This window comes from Pan troglodytes, chromosome 17 (assembly GCF_028858775.2).
Source record: "Pan troglodytes isolate AG18354 chromosome 17, NHGRI_mPanTro3-v2.0_pri, whole genome shotgun sequence".
NCBI lineage: Eukaryota > Metazoa > Chordata > Mammalia > Primates > Hominidae > Pan > Pan troglodytes.
In genome coordinates this window covers 67,801,256-67,826,988 of record NC_072415.2, presented here as the reverse complement: position 1 = coordinate 67,826,988, position 25,733 = coordinate 67,801,256, and the positions used below count along the sequence as shown (strand labels likewise).

General features: G+C 42.7%; 1 protein-coding gene, 1 non-coding gene and 1 pseudogene across 8 annotated transcripts in view; 2 read left to right on the top strand and 1 right to left on the bottom strand.

Moving 5' to 3' along the window:
- The window catches only part of ATP8B1 (ATPase phospholipid transporting 8B1), a 154,776-nt gene that overhangs the window by 36,261 nt on the left and 92,782 nt on the right, over positions 1–25,733 (top strand). The gene's annotated exons all lie outside the window — the stretch shown is intronic.
- LOC101058630 (small ribosomal subunit protein uS17m-like) lies at positions 4,578–5,146 on the top strand (annotated as a pseudogene).
- Positions 13,272–13,378, bottom strand: LOC112206336 (U6 spliceosomal RNA). The gene has a single exon (XR_002940559.1). It is a non-coding gene; the product is annotated as a U6 spliceosomal RNA (small nuclear RNA).

Genomic DNA, 25,733 nt, shown 5'->3' with positions numbered 1-25,733 from the left:
ATCATCTACCTCTGGCTTCTTGGACTTTTTAACTGGTTACAGTGTTTGCTGCTATGGTCAGCCCAAGGGTTAAGCCTTTCTCTTGGGTGTGTGTTTCATTTTACAGCATAACTCATTTCCTCCTTGCATCAATTTCCACTTCTATCCTTGGCATAGGGATTTGTTACCAACTTGGCATGCAACCATCTCTTGCATTTTATTTTTAGAACTTGGAGTAAGGATTAGCTATGTAATATTTTGAATCCTTCATACTGATTTTGGTAAAATACACAATAGAGAAAGCTTTCAAAGCTTCGCTTTTTTTTTTTTTTTTTTTTGGCATGTAAACAGTAAAAATGGCCTTTTAGAATTCTAATCTGGACTATGTTTTCCTCCCTCAATTCCCTTGACTGGTTATTTTTAGGATTTACAGGTGGCTTTGGAGAATAGGTATGATTCTAGGATTCTTCTTAGTAGCTTAAGAAAATTCTTTTTTTTCTTTTCTTTTTTTTTTTTTTTTTTTGAGACAGGGTCTCACTCTGTTGCCCAGGCTGGAGTACAGCGGCATGATCTTTGCTCACTGCAACCTCCGCCTCCTGGGTTCAAGCAATTTTCCTGCCTCAGCCTCCCCAGTAGCTGGGACTACAGGTGCCCACCACCACACCTGGCTAATTTTTGTATCTCTTAGTAGAGATGGGGTTTCACTATGTTGGCAAGGTTGGTCTCGAACTCCTGACTGCAGGTGATCTGCCTGCCTCAGCCTCCCAAAATGCTGGGATTACAAGCGTGAGCCACTGCTCCCAGCCAGAATTCCTTATATCTCATTATAAAAGTGATATCTAGGATATTTGTAGACTGTATATAATGTATAATTGTTAATTGTCTTGCTTTATACCCTATAGATTTTTAAAAAATCAATTTAGAGCTCTGTGTGTATATATTTGTATGTGTGTGTGTTTTCATGAGTGAAGACCCAAACCAGTTGCTTGCTGGCTTCAGGCAGTAAAACCAAAATGCCTGGCAAGTCTTAGATCTAATCCTGCTTATACTTCATTTCCTGGACCAGTGCTGGCTTAGGGAACTTTCTGGGATGATGAAAGTGTTCTGCTTTTTTTTTTTTTTTAGATGGAGTTTTGCTCTTGTTGCCCAAGCTGGAGTGCAATGGCACGATCTTGGCTCACTGCAATCTCTGCCTCCTGGGTTCAAGCGATTCTCCTGCCTCAGCCTCCTGAGTAGCTGAGATTACAGGCGCGCACCACCATGCCTGGTTAATTTTTTGTTATTTTAGTAGAAACAAGGTTTCACCATGTTAGCGAGACTGGTCTCGAACTCCTGACCTTAGGTGATCCACCCACCTCGCCCTCCCCAAGTGCTGGCATTACAGGCATGAGCCACCGAGCCCGGCCCAAAAGGGTTCTTTCTAGCCCCTAGTCACAGGTGGCTGTTGAACACTTGAAATGAGGCTAGTGCAACTGCCGATCTGGCTTCTAATTTTAGCTAATTTAATAGCCACACATGGCTCGTGGCCACTGTACTGGATGGCACAATGGCCTTGGGTTTTTCTTACCTGAGCAGCAGAAGGCTTTCTGAGGAAATGGAGCTTGGGTTGTGTGAGATGATGCGAGAATTAAAGGGGCATGTACCACTGCCCCCTTCCCCACCTGCTTATGGTGGACTCTACTGGACCTATGCCTTCTCCCGGAGCTGATGAGCTCACCTTAGTTCTTAGAGCTTCAATTCTTGAATGCTGCAAGCCTGCCTGAGGTTGGCTTCCTTTTATCCTGTGGATAAACTGTAGGATTCTAACGTCCTTTTTGATAGACCTCACCTCTCTCTTCCTTACTCATTACTTTCCCCATCACTCTCTGACTGCCCATGACATGGAAAGATTTGCAATTTCAAGAACAGGCTGTTCTTACCTCTAGACCTGTGCAAATCGGACACTCTCCACCTGAAATGCTCTGTCCCTTTCATGCACCCGTCTGACTCCTACATGTCCTGTAGGTCTCAGGTTAGACCTCAATTTCTGCAACACCTCCTCTAGGAAAGGCTTTCTTGACCTCTCCTAGGACAGGTGGATGCATTACCTAGTATGTATACTGGGTGGATTCCCATCACAGCACACTTGATTGAAACTGCTTATTTACCTACAAGTCCCTCCTCCTGCCCTAGAGCTTCTTAAAGGGTGGTCCCTGTACCAGCAGCACTGGCATCACCCGGGAGCTTGATGGAAATGAAGAGTCTTGGACCCCAGCCCAGTCCCCCTGAGTCAGAAATCCTGAGTGTAGGTGCTAGCAATTTGTGCTCAACAAGCCCACCAGAGGATTTTCATATGTGCTAAAGTTTCAGAGCCATTGGGCTGAACTCTTAGCCCCATTAAGGTAGGATGTGTGATTTTTGGTTTCCCACTGTCCCTAGCTTTTAGCACACTGCCTGGCTAGATACTTGAGAAACACAGTCAGAGAAGAAATTCCAGTTATTCTTTTGGCAACTTGTCTGATCAGGAAATTTTTTAGTTGAAATCAGTTTAAATCTCTTCTCCTTTCTCCAAAGGAGATAAAGAACAACTGAGTACTTAAAAAAAAATTATTGTTATCCGGGCTCGGTGGCTCCTGCCTGTGGATCACCTGAGGTCAGGAGTTCGAGACCAGCCTGGCCAATATGGTGAAACCGTGTCTTTACTAAAAATACAAAAAATTAGCCAGGCATGGTGGCAGGCACCTGTAATCCCAGCTACTTGGGAGGCTGAGGCAGGAGAATCACTTGAACCTAGGAGGCAGAGGTTGCAGTGAGCCAAGATGGCACCATTGCACTCCAGCCTGGGCAACAAGAGCAAAACTCTGTCTCAAAAAAAGAAAAGAAAAGAAAAAAAATTATTGTGATAAAATATACACAACATACAATCGACCATCTTAACATTTTTTTTTTCTTTTTGAGACAGAGTCTTGCTTTGTTGCCCCAGCTGGAGTGCAATAGCGTGATCTCAGCTCACTGCGACCTCTGCCTCCGGGGTTCGAGCGATTCTCCTGCCTCAGCCTCCTGAGTAGCTGAGATTACAGGCACCTGCCACCATGCCCAGCTAATTTTTGTATTTTTAGTAGAGACGGGGTTTCACCATGTTGGCCAGACTGGTCTCTAACTCCTGCCCTCAGATGATCCAGTCAGCTTCCCAAAGTGCTCGGATTACAGGTGTGAGCCAATGCGCTTGACCTTAACCTTTTTTTTTTTCTTTTGAGACGGAGTCTCACTCTGTCACCCAGGCTAGAGTGCAGTGGCGCGATCTTGGCTTACTGCAACCTCCACCTCCCGGGTTCAAGCAATTTTCCTGCCTTAACCTCCTAAGTAGCTGGGACTACAGGTGCCCGCCACTATGTCTGGCTAATTTTTTGTATTTTTAGTAGAGACGCGGTTTCACCATATTGACCAGGCTGGTCTCGAACTCCTGACCTTGTGATCCGCCTGCCTTGACCTCCCAAAGTGCTGGGATTAAAGGCATGAGCCACTGCACCCGACCCAACCATTTTTAATTATACACTTCAGTGTCTTTAAGGGCATTCACATGGTTGTGCAGCCATCACCGCCATCCACCTCCAGAAGTTCTTCTCCAGCTGAAGCTCTGCACTCATTAAACAACTCCCCTTCCTCCCAGCCTTTGGCAACCATCATCCTACTTTCTGTCTCTGAATTTGCCTACTCTGCATTCCTAATGTAAGTGGAATCATACATCATGTGTCCTTCTGTGACTGGTTTATTTTACTTAGCATGTCTTTATGCATGTGCCAGGATTTCCTTTTTAAGGCCAAATGATAGTTCCTTGTCTCTATACCACATTTTGTGTATCCAGTTATCAGATAGCATTTGGATTGTTTCTACCTCTTTGCTTTTGTGAATATCACTGTTGTGAACATGGGTCTACTGTATAAATATCTGCTCAGATTCCTGCCTTCAATTCTTTTGGGTATATACCCAGAAGTGAGATTGCTAGATCCTATGGTAATTCTATGTTTATTTTTTGAGGAACCATTATGCTATTTTCCACAGTGGCTACACCGTTTTATATTCCCACTGGCAGTGCAAAAGTGTTTCAACTCCTCTGCAGCCTCACCAACACTTATTTTCTGTTTTTTTGTTTTTTTTTTTTTTGACAACTGAAAGTGAAAAGTTAATTCAAGAATAGTGTCAGGCTGGGCACAGTGTCTCACACCTGTAATCCTAGCATTTTGGGAGGCTGAGGCAGGTGGATCACTTGAGGCCAGGAGTTTGAGACCAGCCTGCCTAACATGGTAAAACCCCATCTCTACTAAAAATATAAAAATTAGCCAGGTGTGGTGGCAGGAGCTTGTAATCACAGCTACTGAGGAGGCTGAGGCAGGAGAAACACTTGAACCCAGGAGGCAGAGGTTGCAGTGAGCCGAGATCACACCACTGCACTCCAGCCTGGGCTACAGAGCAAGACTCGGTATGAAAGAAAGAAGAAAGAGAGAAAGAGAGAAAGAGAGAAAGAAAGAGAGAAAGAGAGAAAGAAAGAAAGAAAGAAAGAAAGAAAGAAAGAAAGAAAGAAAGAAAGAAGAAAGAAAAAGAAAGAGGGAGAGAAAGAAAGAAAGAAAAAGAAAGAAGGAAGGAAGGAAGGCAGGCTCCCTGGGGCAGGTGGCTGCACAGTCATGGCGGAGGTGACCAAAGCCACATGTCCGTCGTTCGTTCATCTGTCCATGCCAGATGGATCGTGGGGAAGGTGATTGGGACAAAAATACAAAAGACTGCTAAAGCGAGAGTGACCGGGCTTGTTCTGGATCCCTATTTATTAAAGTATTATAATAAGTGGAAAACCTCCTTTGTTCACGATGGCCTTTGGCAGTGCACAGCTGGGGATATCGTGCTTCTCAGAGCTTTACCTGTCCCATGAACGAAGCATGTGAAACATGAACAGGCCAAGATCATTTTCAAAGTTGGAAAAGTCATAGATCCAGTGACAGGAAAGCCCCGTGCAGGAACTACCTACCTGGAGAGTCTGTTGAGTTCAGAAACCACCCAGCTAAGCAAAAATCTGGAAGAACTCAGTATCTCTTCGGCACAGTGAAGGAGGAGTGGAAGAAGGAGCTAAAGGGAAAGATTGACATGTTTATATTATGCAAAAATAAATTTTTCAAAGCTTCATCCCCCCCAACCCCTTGCCAAAAAAAAAGAACAGTGAAGAATTGTGTCAGAGGAAGAGAAAGTTTTCCAAACTTTCTTCAATTTACTTACTTGGTCAATTGAAACCCAGACGTTGAGTACTTATTGTGTGATAAGTTAAAAGAAATGACATCAATAGAATTGATTCTAGTAGGTTCTGTTTAGTTCTAACAAACTTGAAAATGTTTGTTAGAATTTGAAAAATAAATGCATATGAAAGCTAAATGTTGAAATATTACCTCTCGTTTCTGATACAATTTGTGGAAACAGAGCTCTATCTTTAGAGTACAATTTTTTTTTGTCTTTTGAGATGGAGTTTCGCTCTTCTTGCCCAGGCTGGAGTGCTGTGGCACGATCTCGGCTCACCGCAATCTCCGCCTCCCAGGTTCAAGCGAATCTCCTGCCTTAGCCTCCCTAGTAGCTGGGATTATAGGTATGTGCCACCAAGCCCGGCTAATTTTGTATTTTTAGTAGAGACAGGGTCTCTCCATGTTGGTCAGGTTGGTCTCGAACCCTGACCTCAGGTGATCTGCCCTCTTCGGCTTCCCAAAGTGCTGGGATTACAGGCATGAGCCACCGCGCCCGGCCTAGAGTACAATTTTTTAACAACCATTTCATTCTGACAATCAATCCTAAGAAATAACTTGATAACAGTGCAAAAAACGTGTGTTCAAGGAGTTCATTTTCCCTCACTTAGATTCTCATTCTTTGAACTCCTGACTTTCTTAGAACTCCAAGTGCCAGTTATCTTTGGATCAAGAGAAGTAATCTCTATCAACATCTGGTTGCTATGTCTCAGATTTTTAAAAGATTGTTCAAGGCTGTAAAGACACAGCCTTGAATTACTACGTTTGGGAAGCACATTGCTTCATCAGGAGATAATGGGTTTGGTAGTTTAAGTAACAGAGAGTATTGCTGTAGGAAAGATATTCCAAGTGTTAAAAAGGAGCAATGAAAAAGCAAAACAGTAAGTAGGTTCATGTTTATGGTGCTGGGCACATGCACCACTGTTCACTGTAAATATCTTTGATTTGTCATCACTTGAGGATCACGGGATATAAGCAGCCTATTGCTCTCCTCTTCTGCCTTTACTGTGTGTTCCACCTTGAGAGTAAGACTTAATGCAAGAGGTCATTCTTTCAACTAGGTACCATGTGTGTCACTATACATTTGCCAAACCCCACACAACAAAGAGTGAACCCTAGTGAACTGTGGACTTCATGTAAACTAGGGACTTTAGTTACAATATGTCATTACTGGGGCCGGGCACATTGGCTCACACCTGTAATCTCAGCACTTCGGGGGGCTGACGCGGGCAGATCACTTGAGGTCAGGAGTTCAAGACCAGCCTGGCCAACATGGTGAAACCCTGTCTCTACTGAAAATACAAAAATTAGCCGGGCGTGGTGGCGGGCACCTGTAGTCCCAGTTACTGAGGAGGCTGAGGCAGGAAAATCGCCTGAACCTGGGAAATGGGGGTTGCAGTGAGCCGAGATCACATTACTGCACTACAGCCTGGGTAACAGAGTGAGACCCCGTCTCAAAAGAAAAAAATATATATATATGTGTGTGTGTGTGTGTGTGTGTGTGTGTATGTGTGTATCTCATTATTGGCTCATCAGTTGTAACAAATGTGCCACTCTAATGCAAGATGTGAATAGCGTACACTAAGGCACGGGGCTGAAAGGATATGTGGGGATTGCCACTCCATTTTTCCATAAACCTAAAACTATTCAGTAATAATCCTTTTTTTTTTTTTTTTTTTAACAGTCTTGCTCTGTCACCAGGCTGGAGTGCAGTGGCGCAATCTCGGCTCACTGCAACCTCCACCTCCCAGGTTCAAGTGATTTTCCTGCCTCAGCCTCCCGAGCAGCTTGGACTACAAGTGTGTACCACCATGCCCAGCTAATTTTTGTATTTTTAGAGACGGGGTTTCACCATGTTGGCCAGGAAGGTCTCAATCTTTTGACCTTGCGATCCGCCCGCCTCAGCCTCCCAAAGTGCTGGGATTACAGACGTGAGCCACTGTACCTGGCCTAGTCCATTAAAAAAAAAATAGGAAAAGAAAAAAACCTATAGAATTAGGAGATTTAGTGCCAGAAAGGACCTCAGCCATCTTCTGGAGAAATGCAGGGACAGACTTTACCTGTTCCCCATTCCAGGTTCAGTAGATTGGGTTCAGGTTCAACAAACTATGGCTGTTAAAAGCACACTGTGGGATTCTGATGTGTGGCCACATCTTAGAATCATTGATCTGGTCAAGAACCCTCACTGACAGATGATAACCTGAGCCCAGGTGAGGATGTGACTTGCTAAGGCCGTACTGCTCGTGGTGCCATGCTAGAGTAGAGAATAGGTCTCTCCCACTCTCTGTCTTATCTCAAGAATCTTCAGAGAGGCCACTGCATTTGAATCTAAAACTTTCTTAAGATAAATATCACAGTTGCCCTGATAGCAACAACAACACAGTCTGGGTGCAGTGGCTCACGCCTATAATCCCAGCACTTTGGGAGGCCAAGGTGGAAGGATTGCTTGAGGCTATGAGTTCAGGGCTTCTTTATTTTATTTTATTTTATTTTATTTTATTTTATTTTATATTTTATCTTATTTTTTTTTTATTTTATTTTATTTATTTTATTTTATTTTATTTTATTTGAGACAGAGTCTCGCTCTGTTGCCCAGGCTGGAGGGCGGTGGTGTGATCTCGGCTCACTGCAACCTCCGCCTCCTAGGTTCAAGCGATTCTCCTGCCTCAGCCTCTGGAGTAGCTGAGACTACAGGTGCGCGCCATCATGCCTGGCTAATTTTTGTATTTTTAGTAGAGACGTGGTTTCACCATGCTAGTCAGGCTGGTCTCCAGCTCCTGACCTCATGATCCACCCACCTCGGCCTCCCAAGGTGCTGGGATTATAGGCGTGAGCCACTGCGCCCAGCCAACTCCATCTTAAATAAAAAAATAAAAAGTATCTTCCTTATTACCTTGGTGAACAAAGAGGAGGATATAGTATAGCCACATTTCCTTGTCAGAAGCTTCATGAAGATGAGAAGAGGTTGCAGGAGATTCGGGTTAAGTGCCAGAATGTGCATTACTTTGGGGCTGGTTCTTGTGGAAGCCACTAGCTGCTCTTTCCCTTAAAACAAACCATGTTCAGTTTGGGGAAGGTGGAAGAGCAAAGACGAAGGTGGAGATAGGCTGGCCACAGAGGGGGTTCCTCAGGCATCTCTGGGGCTGCAGGCTCTGTTCCCAGCTGGAGGGGTCTTAGGGACAGGCCCTTTCCCTCTGCTGGTTCTAGGACATGTAGAAGCAGAAGCTACTCAAGTATCTCATCCACCCAGGCATTATCCCAGAGTGATTGTGTTGATGAAATGTTCATCCCAAGACTTTGTTAATCATGATATTATAGTACTGAATTCATCTTTGGCTTCCTTCCACTTACATTTCTACCGGGAATTAAAATCATTAGGTGGGAGGATAATTTTTAGTCATTTTTTCCCCCGATCTTTGTATATTGGAGAGATTGGGAGAGATTGGCCAACTTGCAATATCCAGGTACTGCAGCACCAACCTCCTTCTTGCTGGTATGTAGAGGGTTTGGAGTGATAGCTTCTTTCTAGTGCCTTTGAATTTGGGTGCTAGTGACAAAGTGAGTGGACCTCCTAGCAGCTCTCCTACATGAGGGGAATGGTAGGAGGGTGGTAGCAATTGCCAGTCAGAGACAATTAAGCTGCAGTTGGTTTGCACAGGGCAGGACTAGGAGTTTCCCAACAGCGATGGTGGCCTATTCTGAGTCATCCAAATACCTTTTTTTTTTTTTTTTTTCTTTCCCGAGACGGAGTCTCGCTCTGTCTGCCAGGCTGGAGTGCAGTGGCGCAATTTTTGCTCACCGAAAGCTCCGCCTCCCGGGTTCATGCCGTTCTCCTGCCTCAGCCTCCCGAGTAGAGTAGCTGGGACTACAGGCGCCCGCCCCCAAGCCCGGCTAATTCTTTTTTTTTTATTTTTAGTAGAGATGGGGTTTCATTGTGTTAGCCGGGATGATCTCCATCTCCTGACCTCGTGGTCCGCCCGCCTCAGCCTCCCGAAGTGCTGGGATTACAGGCGTGAGCCACCGTGCCCGGCCCTTCCTGGTTTCTTTGATGACCACTTGCCATGAGTTACCAGATTATCTGTTAGGGATTAAAGGTTCACAAGGTGATTTTTTAAAAATTCTCAATGAATATTTACTTAGTTGCTGCTATTGGAGTTATCACCTTAGATTGAAATTTTGCTTAGGGAAGGTCCCTGGAGTTGTAAATATCTTGCCTAGAGGTTGATAAATTCACTGCAGTAATATGCTACCCTTAGGTTAAAGTTGAGTCTTTAAAGGAAAGCTAGACTTTAAGGACCTAGGGTGGTAGATGAGGACTTCTGTCTTGGAAAACAGAGAAAGAAAGGGAAGCGAGCCATCATGGGATCTATGGATTTTTTTTTTTTTTTTTTTTTTTTGAGATGGAATCTCGTTCTGTCGCCCAGGCTGGAGTGCAGTGGCACAATCTCAGCTCATTGCAACCTCCACCTCCCAGGTTCAAGCAATTCTCCTGCCTCAGCCTCCCAAGTAGCTGGGACTACAGGGGCATGCCACCACGCCCGGATAATTTTTGTATTTTTAGTAGAGATGGGGTTTCACCATGTTGGCCAGGATAGTCTCGATCTCTTGACCTTGTGATCCTCCCGCCTCAACCTCCCAAAGTGCTGGGATTACAGGCGTGAGCCACCATGCCTGGCCTATGGATTTCTTTTAAAAGTTTTCCAGGAAAATGATTTATACGTAGACATAAGACATAAATATTTCTCTACTTGCAAACAGTTGCCTGAGAAGTGACTTCTAGTGATTATAGGAGATATTGCTAAGTGAAAAAGGCTAAGTGCAAAAGAACACATATTTTCTACTTTTGTAAAAGAAAAAAGGAAACATAAGGAAAAATACAACTATCTTTTTTTTTTTTTTTTTTTTTGAGACAGAGTTTTGCTCTTGTTGCTCACGCTGGAGTGCAATAGCACGATCTTGGCTCACCACAACCTCTGCCTCCCGAGTTCAAGCAATTCTCCTGCCTCAGCCTCCCAAGTAGCTGGGATTACAGGCATGCACCACCGTGCCTGGCTAATTTTGTATTTTTTTTTTTTTTAGTAGAGACGGGGTTTCTCCATGTTGGTCAGGCTGGTCTCGAACTCCTGACCTCAGGTGATCCACCCGCCTCCGCCTCCCAAAGTGCTAGGATTACAGGCGTGAGGCACCGCGCCTGGCCTATCTTCTTATCTTTGTAAAACACACAGGACGGATAAACAGAAAACAGTAAAGTCGATTACCAACAAAGGGTGGGTGGGAACAAGGAGAAGGGGTTATGTGAGGAGGGTTACTTGTCTAAGACACCCTTTTGCATAGTTTTGGCTTTGGGGAGCCTGTTAATGTCCTACATATTCAAAAATAAATTTAAATCAAGGATGGGGCCAGACTTGGTGGCTCATGCCTGTAATCTCAGCACTTCGGGAGACTGAGGTGGGAGGATCGTTTGAGCTGAGGACCAAATGATCCTCCCACCTAAGACCAGTCTGAGCTACATGGTGAGACCCCCATCCCTATTTTTTTAAGTTATATTTAAATATAAGTATATATATAATAGGGATAGGGGAAACCCTAAAACTGAGAGCAACATGAAATGAAGAAACCCAGTTGTACTTCAAATGAATTCCATAACCACAGTGAAGAGGGGAGAAAAAGAAATAATCCAGGGAGCTATGAACACAGTATTCTATGAGATATGCTCCATCTTGTCTAAAGTTGGGTGGTGAGGGAAACTTGCAAAGAAATTTTAAACTCTTACAGTATACTTTATGTAGTGATACTGGCAAAGCAACTCTGAAACAGTTTTAGATGTATTTTAGCATTGAGCAAATGAGTTATTGTTTTGAAGAGCCACGGTTCTCACTGAGAAAGAAGGAACATATAGATAGGAAATGGGAGATGGGGGAAAAGAACATTGTGGGAATCAATTGAAATCAGAGGAATAGGTATGAACTGATTTCTGAAATACATGCGTGTATAAGTATTCCCATGTACGTGTGTATGCATAAGTGTATATGTATGTGTGTGTGTGTATACATTTTTTACTTAGCTCTGTCCATCAAAGGACCAGGACCAAGAAGCAAAGTCACCCCGCTAGTAACAAGCACATCAAGTGCCAAGATCTTGGTCTCTATTATCATTTCCCATTCAAAGGAACCAGGGGTACTGGGAGAAATGGCTGATTACAGGCTAGGGCAGGAGAGGTACAACTTGAGCCTGGAACATCTTGTTATTGTCACAAGGTATGGACATGCTGAAAGAATGATGGGAGCCTGTCACAAGGACACATGTGCTACCTTGAAAGTGCTTTGATTGGCCAAATCAGGGACCATGTGGACACCAAAATAATTATGGACAGTAAGGAATTATATGCCATTGGAGAAAAAATAGGAATTTACACATCCATATTGATTAATAAGTGGAAAGTAGGGAGGCTATGCTTACAGCGGCATGCCCAGGCTCACCAATATGCGTGGAGGGGATGGGTGCTGTGAAATCATCCTTTCATGGCCATTGTAGTAGAGACTGGATCAGGGGAGAATCATCCATGAGTATCACGTTTAGGAGGAAATTGTGATAAGGAACGGGACATTTGCGATGTCTTAAAAGTGTCTCCCCACAAATTACAAGTTCAAAAAATACATACAGTGGAGAAATCAAACAACACGTTGACCACATGACCAAAGTATAAAATCAAAATGCAATCACTGACAAGGGGCAGAGACCTCACGTGCCTCCAGATGTCACATCTGAAAGGACGCAGGATCACCTATGTGATGTTCCAGCAAGAACAGAGACCTTGAATTAAATCACGAGGAAATGACAGAGAAAGCCCAAAAGTGGGAGGTTCAGTTTTAAAAAGAGAGAGAAGGAATACCATATTCTTTTAATGTCAGTGTTGTAAATGACAAATACAGGTTGTGGAGGCCGGGCACAGTGGCTCACGCCTGTAATCTCACTTTGGGAGGCCAAGGTGGGCAGATCACCTGAGGTCAGGAGTCCGAGACCAGCCTGGCCAACATGGTAAAACCGTGTCTCTACTAAAAATATAAAAATTAGCTGGGCATGGTGGCGGGCGCCTGTAATCCCAGCTACTTGGGAGGCTGAAGCACAAGAATCGCTTGAACCTGGGAGGCGGAGGTTGCAGTAAGCCAAGACCATGCCACTGCACTCCAGCCTGGGTGACAGAGATAAACTCAGTCTCAAATATATATATACATATATATATACACATATATATGTTGTGTAAATATTTCATATATATGTGTGTATATATATGTGTGTGTGTGTGTGTGTGTGTATATATATATATATATATATATATATGTTGTGGAAATGTTTCAGATTAAAGGACATGGCTACCTAAAGTAACACCTGATTCTAGACTGCATCCTGTGCTAGAGGAAAAATAATACTATAACTGACATCATTGGGTCAATGACGAAATCAGACTATTAGATAACTGTGAATGTTAATGTTAAATTGTCTGAAGTTGATAATTCTACTATGGTTACGTAAGAGAATGTGAGAGACTACCCCTGAAGTATTTAGGGGTAAAGGGGGATAATGAACTATATGTAACTTAAGCTCAAATGGTTCAGCAGTGAGCCTGGTGTCTGGGCGCGTGCAAGCCCTCTTCATCTGTCTGTCCCTGGCAGTGCTGCGCCGTTAATTATGTTACGGCTGGGGATTGGATTGAATTGGAATCGCACTGCTGTGACTCTGTAGAGAACAGGAGAGAATATAGGATTCTCTGTTTTCAAGGCCTGGAAACAATTAGAATATTGATCACCTCTAACCGCTTTTTAAACAGTTAAAAGTTAAAAGCTCCCTTTGGGAGTTTGCCTGTGTAAACTTAGGTGAGGCCAGGCAGCTGACCAGAGCCTGGGATTCATGGATAATAACTACATCAGTCAGTAAACACACAAATAATCAAGAATTAACTTGATTAAGCGTCAATGTGAAACTGTCAAATCCGCAGGACATTTTATCAAGGCTTTTAATTTTTTTTTTTAATTTTTACAAATGGAATGCTTCATGAATTTGTGTGTCATCCTTGTGCAAAGGCCATGCTAATCTTCTCTATATCATTCCAATTTTAGTATATGTGCTGCCGAAGCAAGCACATGTCCAGGATTTTTTTTTTATCTTGGTAGAGAAAAAATTAAGAGATTCGGTGTCTGTTATAATCTTTCCCTTCCCACATGTTGATGTTATTATATAATGCATGAATTTTGCCATTTATGTAGGATGCTAGCATTAGAACCATTTAATAAGGCAATTCTGATGGGAGTGTAACATGAATTTATGAATACTTTCAGCCCCGGGTTCTCCAATGCACAATTACACATTGTTGGTAAACAACCTGAGACTATTTTAGGCTGGCTAGTGTAATGTGTCTCTTATTGGCAAGATATACACTGGAGATTGTGGCAGAGGTGTCAGATGTAAAGACAATTTCTATTTCTTAAAAAAACAAACACCATAAACAAAACCACTTTATCATTCTGAAAAATTCTACATTTACTCACTATGCAAAGATACCAACTCTAAGTTGCCTTGTTCATATTATATTCTAAATTCCAGAGTTTGGGGTTTGTGACATCTCTCAGGAGATCTGAAAAAGGCAGTAATGGATACACCCCAGGCTGCTTTGCTCTGAGCAGCTGGTAGAGTAAAATATTTAATATCTCTCTCACTACTAGGGTGACATTTTCCTGTGGCCTGAGGACAGTAGGTTACGAGTTAGGTATTTCCCTTGCTATTAATGATTCAACACACGAAAGTAAATTTGAGCCCCGGCGTGGGCTGTAGTAACTTCTCAGCTGTCCCTGAAGTGTCAATTTGGTGATGTGTTTCTTCTCCTAGTATTTAATTATCTCACATAAGAATAACAACAGCTAATATTTATTGAGCCTTCCTTTGGGTCAAGCCCTATTCCAGAGCTTTCCATATATTGAATCATTTTATCCTCACAGCAGCTGTAAAAGGCAGCTGCTATTGTTTTTACTCATTTTACAGATGATAAACTGAGGAACAGCAATATTACTTCATAATATATATATATATATTTTTTTTGTTAGACAGAGTCTCACTCTGTCACCCAAGCTGGAGTGCAGTGGTGTGATCTTGGCATACTGCAACCTCCGCCTCCCAGGTTCAAGCAATTCTCCTGCCTCAGCCTCTTGAGTAGCTGGGATTACAGGCATGTGCCACCATGCCTGGCTAAGTTTTGTATTTTTAGTAGAGATGGGGTTTTACCATGTTGACCAGACTGGTCTTGAACTCTTGACTTCAAATGATCCACCTGCCTCAGGCTCCCAAAGTGCTAGGATAACAGGCATGAGCCACTGTGCCAGACTGAAACTGATTCTTAAAAGAAAAAAATTGTAATGCACAAAGAGAACAAGTAAATGCTAAATATTCCTGTTTAACCAAAGAAGAAATATGCCTCCTCAAGTCCAATGCAAATGGAGTGGCCCTGACTCATAAAACATTATGGTTTTCTATAACATCTTCACTTTATTAAATATTCAGATGTATCTTTTTTTTTTTCTTTTTTCTTTTTCTTTTTTTTTTTTTTTTTTTTGAGACAGAGTCTTGTTCTGTCTGTAGCCCAGGGTGGTATGTAGTGGCATGATCTCAGCTCACTGCAACCTCCGCCTCCCAGGTTCAAGCAATTCTCCTGCCTCAGCCTCCCGAGTAGCTGGGACTACAGAAGTGCACCACCACGCCCAGCTAATTTTTGTATTTTTAGTAGAGATGGGGTTTCACCATGTTGACCAGGCTGGTCGTGAACTCCTGACCTTAGGTAATCTGCCCGCCTCAGCCTCCCAAAGCGCTGGGATTACAGGCGTGAGCCACTGTGCCCGGCCTGTATTTCATTTTAAAAAATAATCTCCTCTTAACTGTCTATGAAAAGATTATTTAATATCTGAGTTTTCAAGATGGAGCCAATGGCTGCACAAAGCATGTGTTCCCTTCAGAGCCTGTGTTAGTGATTAGTACACATGTGCTTTACACAATGGTGACCTAATGTTAATACATTGGTTTATGTGAAGGAGAGTTTTTGTTGTGTTGTTGTTGCCTTGTTTTAATTTAGAAAGATTTCAAACATATGTAGAAATAGTAAAATGAACCCCCTTGTTCATGGCCAAGGCCAATGTTGTTTTTATCTATAGATCTGTCCACTTCCTCTCTCTCCATATTATTTCCAAGCAAGCTCAGCCAATGCATCTTTTCATTCAACCTGGTTTTGAAATGTGGTTTGTTTCACTTGTTCATACCATGATCAAGGTGGTTTGCTGAGTGTACTTCGAGGAAAGCAAAAATCTGTATCCAAGTAGTTATATTACTGGTTCTCTCTTCCCTTGTTGACACAAGAGAGATCTTTTTTTTTCTTTAATAGGGGTTTTTTAAGCACTCTACTCTCTTATCTTGAAGTTATAGTCATCTAGAAAATATAGAATGTCTTAAATAATTACAGTTCTGTGGAACCTTACCCTGGGGGCAGGAGACAGTGTGATTGAGGGGAAAGGATGCAGGATTTGGATTCAAATGCTAAGATCTGGTTCTGGTTCCTCTACATCTTGTCATTTCTGAGAACCTGGATACAGCCTTGAACTCTGAGCTTGATTCTACATTTGGTAGTTCTCTGTGAAAGTTCTACTGTGTGTTACATGCTGTTCTGGGCAATGGAGCTATTGCAGAGAATAAAATGAAAATAATCTACTTTTCAATGATGTTTTAGAGATAAGTATGTTAATGGTATCTGAAAAGCTTTTGCAAGCTGTGAAGTGCAATGATAAAAGTTTTTATTGTTTTCCTACTCTGTTTTTCACTTGAAAACTTCAGTTCCCTGATGTTTCAGGTTTACGATGGTTAATAATAAACTAAACTAAGCTTTATCGAAGGGGGAAATATTACGAATTATATCTGTGTGTGTTACTGAATTTCTGATGAAATGCATCACTGGAATGCCTCACTCAGTGGACATCTGGGGCCACATACTGTGCATGCTACTAAGGGCTTTACATGGGATCAAGATTAAGCTTCACAAGGACCCTGTAAGGTAACCATTATCTTCATGTTATAAATGGAGAAGTAGGAGCTTACTAAGAATATTTTTCCCAAGCTTCTGCAGGTAGCAGGCCTTAGAGCTGGGATTTCATCCCCTATCTGTCTGACCTCAGACAGGAGCCCTTAACCATTTCTTGATTCTGCCCCACTTGAGAAATAAGAGGAATAGGCCATGGTCTTGCACCTTCAGATTATTATTATTATTATTATTATTATTTGAGACAGGGTCTCACTCTATTGCCCAGGCTGGAGTGCCGTGGTGCAGTCATGGCCCACTGCAACCTCTGCTTCCTGGGCTCAAACGATCCTCCCACCTCAGCCTCTCAAGTAGCTGGGACCACAGGCACACACCATAATTCCCAGCTAATTTTTGTATTTTTTTTGTAGAGATAGGGTTTCACCATGTTGCCCAGGCTGGTCTTGAACTCCTGAGCTCAAGCAATCTGCCCACCTCGGCCCTCCAAAGTGTTGGGATTATAGGCATGAGCCACCATGCTTTGCCTGCACCTTTGGATTTTTACTCTGTTAGAAAGAAAAACAACCACAATACAAGCCATAATGCAAAGAATGGTTCAGGCAGTAAGTTGTTAAAGTACAAATGATAAAGACATTACATCGGGATTTGAGGACCTGGAAAAGGAATGAAGCTGCCTAGCTGCCCTTGTGAGTGTACTTGTGAGGGAGCAGAAGGTGGCTGGAGCTAGGGTGGGGCCTGCAATGGGCACGGTCAGAGCAGATGGAGCCTCTCCAAGTTCTAACGCATATGTGAAAATCTAGTAATTTCTATAATGAAGCACAACAGAAATGTCTATCAATAGATTTTGAAGATAATCTGGAAGGCTTGTAGATCCCCATTTGACCTATGGAAGCTGTTTCTTGAGAGTCATTGATTCTGATTTCAGAGTATGGTGAGTGTAATTGTATTTTGTGTTTGGTCCAGACAGCAAAATAAATTCCCTTTTTTTTTTTTTTTTTTCAAGACAGCATCTTGGCTTACTGCAACCTCTGCCTCTCAGGATCAAGTGATATTCCTCCCTCAGCTGCCCAAGTAACTGGGACTACAGCTACACCACCATGCCCTGCTAAATTTAGTATATATATATATATATTGTACAGCTGTGGTTTCACCATACTACCCAGCCTGTTCTCCTGAGCTCATGTGATCCTCCTGCCTCAGCCTCCCAAAGTACTGGGTTACACGTGTGAGCCACAGGCCTAGCCCAACATTCCTTATTGATAGCCTAAATTACTAATGTTTAAGCCATAACAAGCATTGATAATATTTATTTTCTTATTCTATTTTATTTTTTGAGATAGTCTTGCCTGTTACCCAGGCTGGGGTCCAGTGGCACAGTCTCTCCTCACTGCAACCTCTGCCTCCTGGGCTCAAGCAATTCTTGTGCCTCGGACTCCCAAGTGGCTGGGATTATAGCAGGTGTGCGCCACCATGCCCGGCTAATTTTTTGTATTTTTACTAGAGACAGAGTTTCACCATGTTGGCCAGGCTGGTCTCGAAGTCCTGGTCTCAAGTGATCCACCCGCCTTGGCCTCTCAAAGTGTTCGGATTACAGGCATGAGCCACCGTGCCCAGCCAAACATTGATAATATTTAAATACTCATGTGATACATGCAAACATGCACAGAGTTAGCTGTCATGGTTAGTGCAACATTGTTTTCTGTACCTGAGGTTTAAGCTTTGGAAAACTAAGACACAAATTCACTGTAGACACGTCTGTTAAGATGAAGGAGGAAAAGAGTAGGTTGGACTCTGAGGATGGGTAGGGCAATAGCCAGAATGAGCCTAGGAACTGATATATAAGGCAGGCCTAGCTGCGGAGCACTTGGAGGTGACCGTTTTGTGGCCCAAACACCAGCTTTTGCTCTTGAGTGTAGCTCAGTTTTTCACTGATGAATATTGTAGAAGAGCCTATGTCACAACTCCGAAATATTTGAAAGGATGGCATCATGTAAATCCAGAGCACAGTCTATTCAGAGCACTTTTAAAACACGCTTTGAAAATATTTTAATTAGCTCCAGATATCTAATAGTAAAGTTCAAATCCATGTGACATTTAAAGGCTTTTCAGTAATTTTCTTTGAGTTGTGCAGTGTGCAGGTACTCCTGATTTGTTTCTGATTGCTGATTTAGGGACTATTTAAACCCCTAGTTTATTCTTTTTCTTTTTTTGAGATGGAATCTCACTCTGTTGCCCAGGCTAAAGTGCAGTGGCACAGTCTCGGCTCACTGCAACTTCCACCTCCCAGGTTCAAGCGATTTTTGTACTTCAGCCTTCTGAGTAGCTGGGATTACAGGCTCACGCCACCATGCCTGGATAATTTTCATATTCTTGGTAGAGACGGGGATTCATCATGTTGGCCAGGCTGGTCTCAAATTCCTGACCTCAAGTGATCCACCAAACTTGGCCTCCCAAAGTGCTGGGATTACAGGTGTGAGCCACTGTACCCGGCACTAAACCCCTAGTTTATCCTTAATGCTCTTCTCTCTATTCTTACACTAATTCCATTTTTTTCCTTTCTTTTTAAAAAGAGCTCTCGGAAGTTAGGATCAAAGTGTTAAAATAGCAAGTTGAGGCCAGTTAGATTTGCTATTGTTGGGAATTTATCCCTGGCATGATTTATTGATGGACAGCTGAAGGTTTGCTCACAAGAGTGGAGATGGGGTGGGAAGGAGATTGGTTGCTGGGAGGGAGAGAATCCTCTAGACAATTCAGCCAGAGCCTGCTTCCTCCCTAGACCTACAGGAGACAATGACAGTGAGCTCTGTTTCCTAAATAATGGATCAATCTTCCTGACTCAACTCAGAGTTCTATAGGGTGTCTTCACCTAAATCAGGTTAATTCGGGGGTAAGTTTTCAGGTTTGTAACATGTTGAATATATAAGAGCTTATAATAACATTAATTGAGTAAAAGCTATAAATAGTATTATGATAACAAGAGAGTTAAAGAGGATTGTTTTCATTGGAGTCCAGTTGCATTCAAGAAAGTCATTTTCTCTTTATAGGAGATGCAGGTTGATTGAAGTCTAGGTCTATGGAAAAGGGGGAATGTGGAAAAGCAAAAAATATGCAAACATTTTGATTGGCTTTACATTTTATTTTATGTCAGAATCAGAAGTATATATATTCTCTGTACTACTTGCCTTTGTGGGGTAGGGGCTGGAGATGGGGTGAGCATTGCTCAATCAAACCCAAGCCCTCATCACCATGTGCTACTGCACCCATGAAAGTACACAGAGATTTTAAAGGGGAAGCAAACATTGATTGGGAGGAGAAAATATCACAGCAGAAAAAAGTTCTAGAATACATTATCATTTTTCCTGGGGCCATGCTTTTTTTAAGAGGTGGAGCAGAAAGCATCTTTAATGGGCACTTCTTTAAAACTCCAAAACATTTTGAAGATGTTTTAATACATGTTGGATACTTCTATAGGTGTACCTTTTCTCTTAAATGCAAATCAGAATAGATGTTTGCACAAGGCCTGCATGAGTCATCCCTAGTTCAGCAGCCTGGCCTTATTTGCATTAAACACCAGTTGCAGTTCCTTCTGATTATTCTCTGCAAATAACTGTTAAACCTGGGTAAGCTGCAAAATTAAATTAAATTAAACTTTAAAATAGCATGTTAACCTTTGGGTAATTAGAAGAGAGAAAAGAAAACATGGTCATTTAGGTCTTATTTATATAACTTGTTACAAAAGGTAACCACAGTTTTTCCTTTTGTGCACATAGTCTTGGCAAAGGTGGATTCAGAATTTAAAGACATTAAGTAACAAATTTGCAGTACTTCACCGTGGAGTCCTCTGTTTGTTGGAATTAAGGAATTTGAAAGGCCCTCTCCAATGTTAAAGCTACACATTAAAGCCATATATTAGTTAGCTGGGGCTGCTGTAACAAGGTACCACACACAGAGCAGCTTAAAGAACAGAAGTTTATTGTCTCACAAATCTGGAAGCTAGAAGTTCAAGATCAAGGTTTTGCAGGGCCATCTTCCCTGTGAGGGTGCTGGGGAAGGATCTGTTTCAGGATTCTCTCCTAGTTTCTGGAAGTTCCTTGGCTTGTGGCAGCATGTCTCCAAGGGATTTTATTCTGGTTACCCCTTATATGTCCTTGGGCAAAGAACTTAACCTCTCAGTTACAGTTTCTTTATCTGTAGAATGGGGATAATAATTTGATCCTCAAACAAAGTAAGCTAATGCGAATACATAGTGGAGAGCCTGGTGCATAGAACACATAGTTAGCTCTCTGTAAACGCATGCCACCATCATCCTAGGAAAACATGGGGAGTTTCAGAAGCCTTACATCAGAAGTCTTACCATGGGTCCTTAAACTGATCAGATTTGTAGGAGAAGCTTGGACACACTCCTTATATTTGACCTGTTCAAACTCTGAAAGCCAGAACAGATAGAATTGCTGACTGTTGGTAGGAAGCTCTGTAGATATTTCAAGCCAAATGCAAGTATTTCCAAGGGACCTATAAAATATTAACCATATGTTTGCAGTAGAATCTTGGTCCAAAACTTAGGATATGAACTCTGCTGCCTTGGAAGAGTTTGTAATCTAAGTTGAGTACTCTAAGCTGACTTGAAATACAGCATAAGAGACAGTGATTAAATATCTCAGACCCAGAATTTGTAAAGGTGTTAACCTTCAGATGGAATGAGAGGTAAGGCTCTGTCGACCAGTCTTAGATGTTCAGGAAACCATGATAGTATCTAGAAAAGATACCAAGTAAGTGCCCTAATCATACTTAATGTGCCAATCACCTTAGTGTCTGTTTAAGCTTTGGAACATGTTTACATATAAATATTTGGAAATTTGAGACAGATTTACAAATGAAAAGGAGCCATGTGGGAATTTTAAGAGCATCTGTTTGTATTTTCAGCTGAAGCCACAGCTTTGGATACAGATCACTAAGGAGAGCCACTGACTTTTCTTTCTTTCTCTTTTTTTTTTTTTTTTTTTTGAGATAGAGTTTTGCTCTTGTCACCCAGACTGGAGTGCAGTGGTGTGGTCTCAGCTCACTGCAACCTCCACCTCCCGGGTTCAAGCAATTCTCCTGCCTCAGCCTCCCAAGTAGCTGGGATTGCAGGTGCCTGCCACCACGCCTGGCTAATTTTTGTATTTTTAGTAGAGATGGGGTTTCACCATGTTGGCCAGGCTGGTCTTGAACTCCTGACCTTAGGTGATCCACCCACCTCGGCTTCCCAAAGTGCTGGGATTACAGGTATGAGCCACCATGCCCGGCCTGGGCCACTGACTTTTCAAGCTATCTTTGTCACTGGCCCCTCTCCAGGGCACTCAAGGTCCATTGTCCTTAGTGCTAAGTAATGGTTGGGGATCTTTGCTGAGGATCAGCAAGGGCTCTTGGAGGAAATGGTGGACCCAGACTACATTTCATGCAGCTCACCATCCTTAGGAGGGAGATGGAATCTTCTGTTTACTAACACACCAGAAAGGTATAATACAAGGGACAAAATGTGGCAAGTTTCAACTCTTCTGCCTTGACATGCAAAACATCCCTTCTGAGCTCAATTCCATGCACCATGCACAGTGGGTTCCATGAACCCACTTCCATGCTACCATTTTTGTTTTTGTAATCATTTGCAAAGAGACAGAATGATATTAAGAAAGTATCAGTGGCTGGGCACAGTGGTGGCTCACACCTGCAATCCTAGCACTTTGGGAGGTCAAGGCAGGTGCAACACTTGAGGTCAGGAGTTTGAGACCAGGCTGGCCAATATGGTAAAACCCTGTCTCTACTAAAAATACAAAAATTAGCTGGGCTTGGTGACGTAGACCTGTAATTCCAGCTACTCAGGAGGCTGAGGCAGGAGAGATTTGCCTGAACCAGGGAGGCGGAGATTGTAGTGAGCAGAGATCACACCACTGCACTCCAGCCTGGGAGACAGAGTGAGACTCTGTCTCAAAAAAAAAAAAAAAAAAAAAAGTAAGCATCAGTGGGCATAATCCTAATGGCCTGATCCAACTTTTCTCCCCCTTTGAACAGCACCAGGACAAATCATAAGAGATTTGGGGACAAACAGACCTGGTTGAAACCTCAATATGTGACCCTGGAGAAGTATGTCACCTAACCTCTCCAAGCCCACAAAATGAGGATAAGCCCTTCCTTTTGTGTGTGCTGTAAAAATTGCACGAAATGTACCCAGTATATGAGCAATTGCTCAGCAGTGTTTGGATATAGGGAGTGGATAGCTATTATTAATTGCAGATTATTTTGGAAGGAAAAACACACAGAGAATTATGTATCTTTCAGTGCAAATGTTAGTTCTAAAAACAAACGTATTATTTACAAAGCTGCAGTTATAGAACACAATTCTGATTTCTGCCTCACCCCCACGGTTAATACTGTAAAACATTTCCTACGTTTCATCTGATAGTGTTATTAAAAATAGCTGTTATTTTTAATAGCTATACTAAAACATAAAAATGTTTAGGTCAGGCGTGGTGGCTCAAGCATATCATCCCAACACCTTGGGAGGTTGAGGTGGGAGGATTGCTTGAGGCCAGGAGTTTGGGATCAGCCTGGGCAATGTAGTGAAACCTCGTCTTTACAAAAATTTTCTCAAAATATTAGCCAGTTGTGGTGTCATGTGCCTGTGGTCCCAGTTACTTGGGAGGCTGAGGTGGGAGGATCACTGAAGCCCAGGAGGTTGAGGCTGCAGTGAGTCATGATCATGCCACTTAACTCCAGCCTGGGTGACAGTGCAAGGCCCTGCATCAGAAAAAAAAAAAAAAATTGTAAAACCATGAGATCTTGTTGGACACTCATGTGGTTTCCATTCCTGCTTTTTATAACTAATGACGCCAATCAAAAATTTTGTGGCCAGGTGCAGTGGCTCACTCTTGTAATCCCAGCACTTTGGGAGGCTGAGGCAGGCAGATCACCTGAGGTCAGGAGTTCAAGACCAGCCTTGCCAACATGGTGAAACCCTGTCTTTACTATAAATACAAAAATTACTCGAGCATGGCGGTGCATGCCTATAATCCCAGCTACTTGGGAAGCTGAGGCAGGAGAATTGCTTGAGCCCGGGAGGCAGAGGTTGCAGTGGGCCGAGATCTCCCCACTGCACTACAGCCTGGGTGACAGAGGAAGACACTGTCTCAAAAAAAAAAAAAAAAATTTGTTTCAATAAGAGTCCTTTCATTGAAGTATTCCTGTTGGAAAAGGCTCTGTAAACGAGGTGATTGCTTCAAATATATCTTTAGTGTTTTGGGTACATAAAGCGTTGCCATCAGTAATATATATACTAATTTCAAGGCCAGCAGCAAGGTGGGTGAGGATTCATTCATCTCCACTGCTGACATTGAAAACATTGAATAGTGTCAACTGAATAGGCATAAAATGGTGTCTATGTTTTCATCAACTTGCCATTCTTCGATTGCTAGTAAGAGTAATCTTTTATTGTATCATTTTATGTGTTTATTATTTCTATTTACTTATCTGCCTCTTCTACTGCCTTTTCATTCAAACAAGCCATTCCTAGTGAGTCTGGATGGGGAATATAAGTTGTCTCTCAGTAGATCAAAAGTTTCAAAGTTTATATTTTGTTCCAGAAAGCTATGATGTTTTGTATGTCTTTCGGGAGTGCAATCTTTGTATTAATAGCTTGGTGACTCTTCTAACATTAAAATTAATTCAGCTTGACAGACTTATTTTACCCTGAAGGGTTTGCTTCCAGGTAGCTGTCAATTATAAAGCTCCTATGACTTTGTATTATTTAAACATGAATATAACTTTAAAGCCTAATTATAGAGTCAATAGTAATGGGGTAAAAATGAGGCCATTGTCCCTAACAACTAAGGATGACGCTTGAACGTAAAAATAACAAGGCTTTTCTCCTGGTAACTTTCATTATTTACTATAAAAGTACATTGTGGATTGAGGCCGAGTCTCCAAAATAAACATCTGGGCAAATGACAGCATTCTTATCCTATGGGAACCAGCCCCAGTCTTTTATTTACTTTTTTTTTCCTTCATTTTCTAGACAAAAGAATGGCAGCCCCACCCTGCCTTCATTTTAAGCACATTTTTCTGGCTGCCACCACCCTAGTTCAGGCCTGTATTTCTTTCTTTTTTTTTTTTTTGAGACAGTCTCACTCTGTTGCCCAGGCTGGAGTGGTGCCATCTTGGCTCACTGCAACCTCTATCTCCCAGGTTCAAGCGATTCTCCTGCCTCAGCCTCCCAAGTAGCTGGGACTACAGGCACACACCACCATGCCTGGCTAATTTTTGTATTTTTAGTAGAGATGGGGTTTCACTGTCTTGGCCAGGCTGGTCTCAAACTCCGGACCTCAGGCAGTCAGCCCACCTTGGCCTCTCAAAATGTTAGGACTACAGGTGTGAGCCACCGCGTTCGGCCCAGGCCTGTATTTCTTCTTGCTGTGGCTAGATTCATGCACTGAGTGTTGTTGCTGAGTGTGATGGTGGAGTTAATAAGGTGGAACCACTTGGTGTTCCAGGTGAAGAAACTGTGACAAGGAGATGCTGTTTCCAGGGTGACTTTTGAACAGTCTCCCTCCCAGGCTCTCACCTTCCCAGTCACTCTTCCCCCTGTCAGATGAGTGCTGTGCAGATCAGATTTCTTTCCTTTGCAGACACCTTCCATGGGCCCTCTCACTCCCTGGAATAAAGCCTTGTCAAGGCTGCATGAGCTGCCTTACTTTTGGAGGTGACTCCAAAACTACCTTTCCCCAGCTCTGCTCTTTCCCCCAGATCTCCCACCTGCGCCGGTGCTGGGCCTTTCCATTGCATTTTCCTGCCTCTGAGGTTTTTTTGGTTCCTTAAAATCTCTCTCCCACCCACCCCAAGTTCTTGCTCACCTCTGTGACTCCCAGGTTGCCCAGCTCAAAAACCATCTAGGAAATAATGATCGATCTCACTTCACTCTTCAGCGGCATACATTGGGAAGCATTTTACATTTTAGAATTCACTGGTGTAGGACAGATCTGCCTGTAGACCTCAAAGTTTGATATTTTTTGCTTGTCAAATTCTTCCTTTGCTTAGGGTTTTCTTGTGACTAATGATGTTGTTAGTAGGTGTGGGGAAGGGAGGGAAGTAGGTGATGTTGGGAGTGGAGAGCAGGCTCTGATGCTTCCTGGGCAGAGCTTGAATTCCGATCTGAATCCACGATGCGTTCACTGTACCACAGAGAGCGCAGAGCTGGGATATGTGTGGAAAGGGCCTGAATAGCTAGGAGCTAAATCACCCTGGGCAAGCTTTGAAACCACCTGTTTTTTCATTAGTAAGAAGGTAATGACATTGCCTGGCGACATGCCTCAGCATAATTCCATGACAAGTGCATGAGACAATCTGTATGGAAAACCCTTTGTCCTGGAAGGGGCTGCCTTTTATGGATAAGAAGA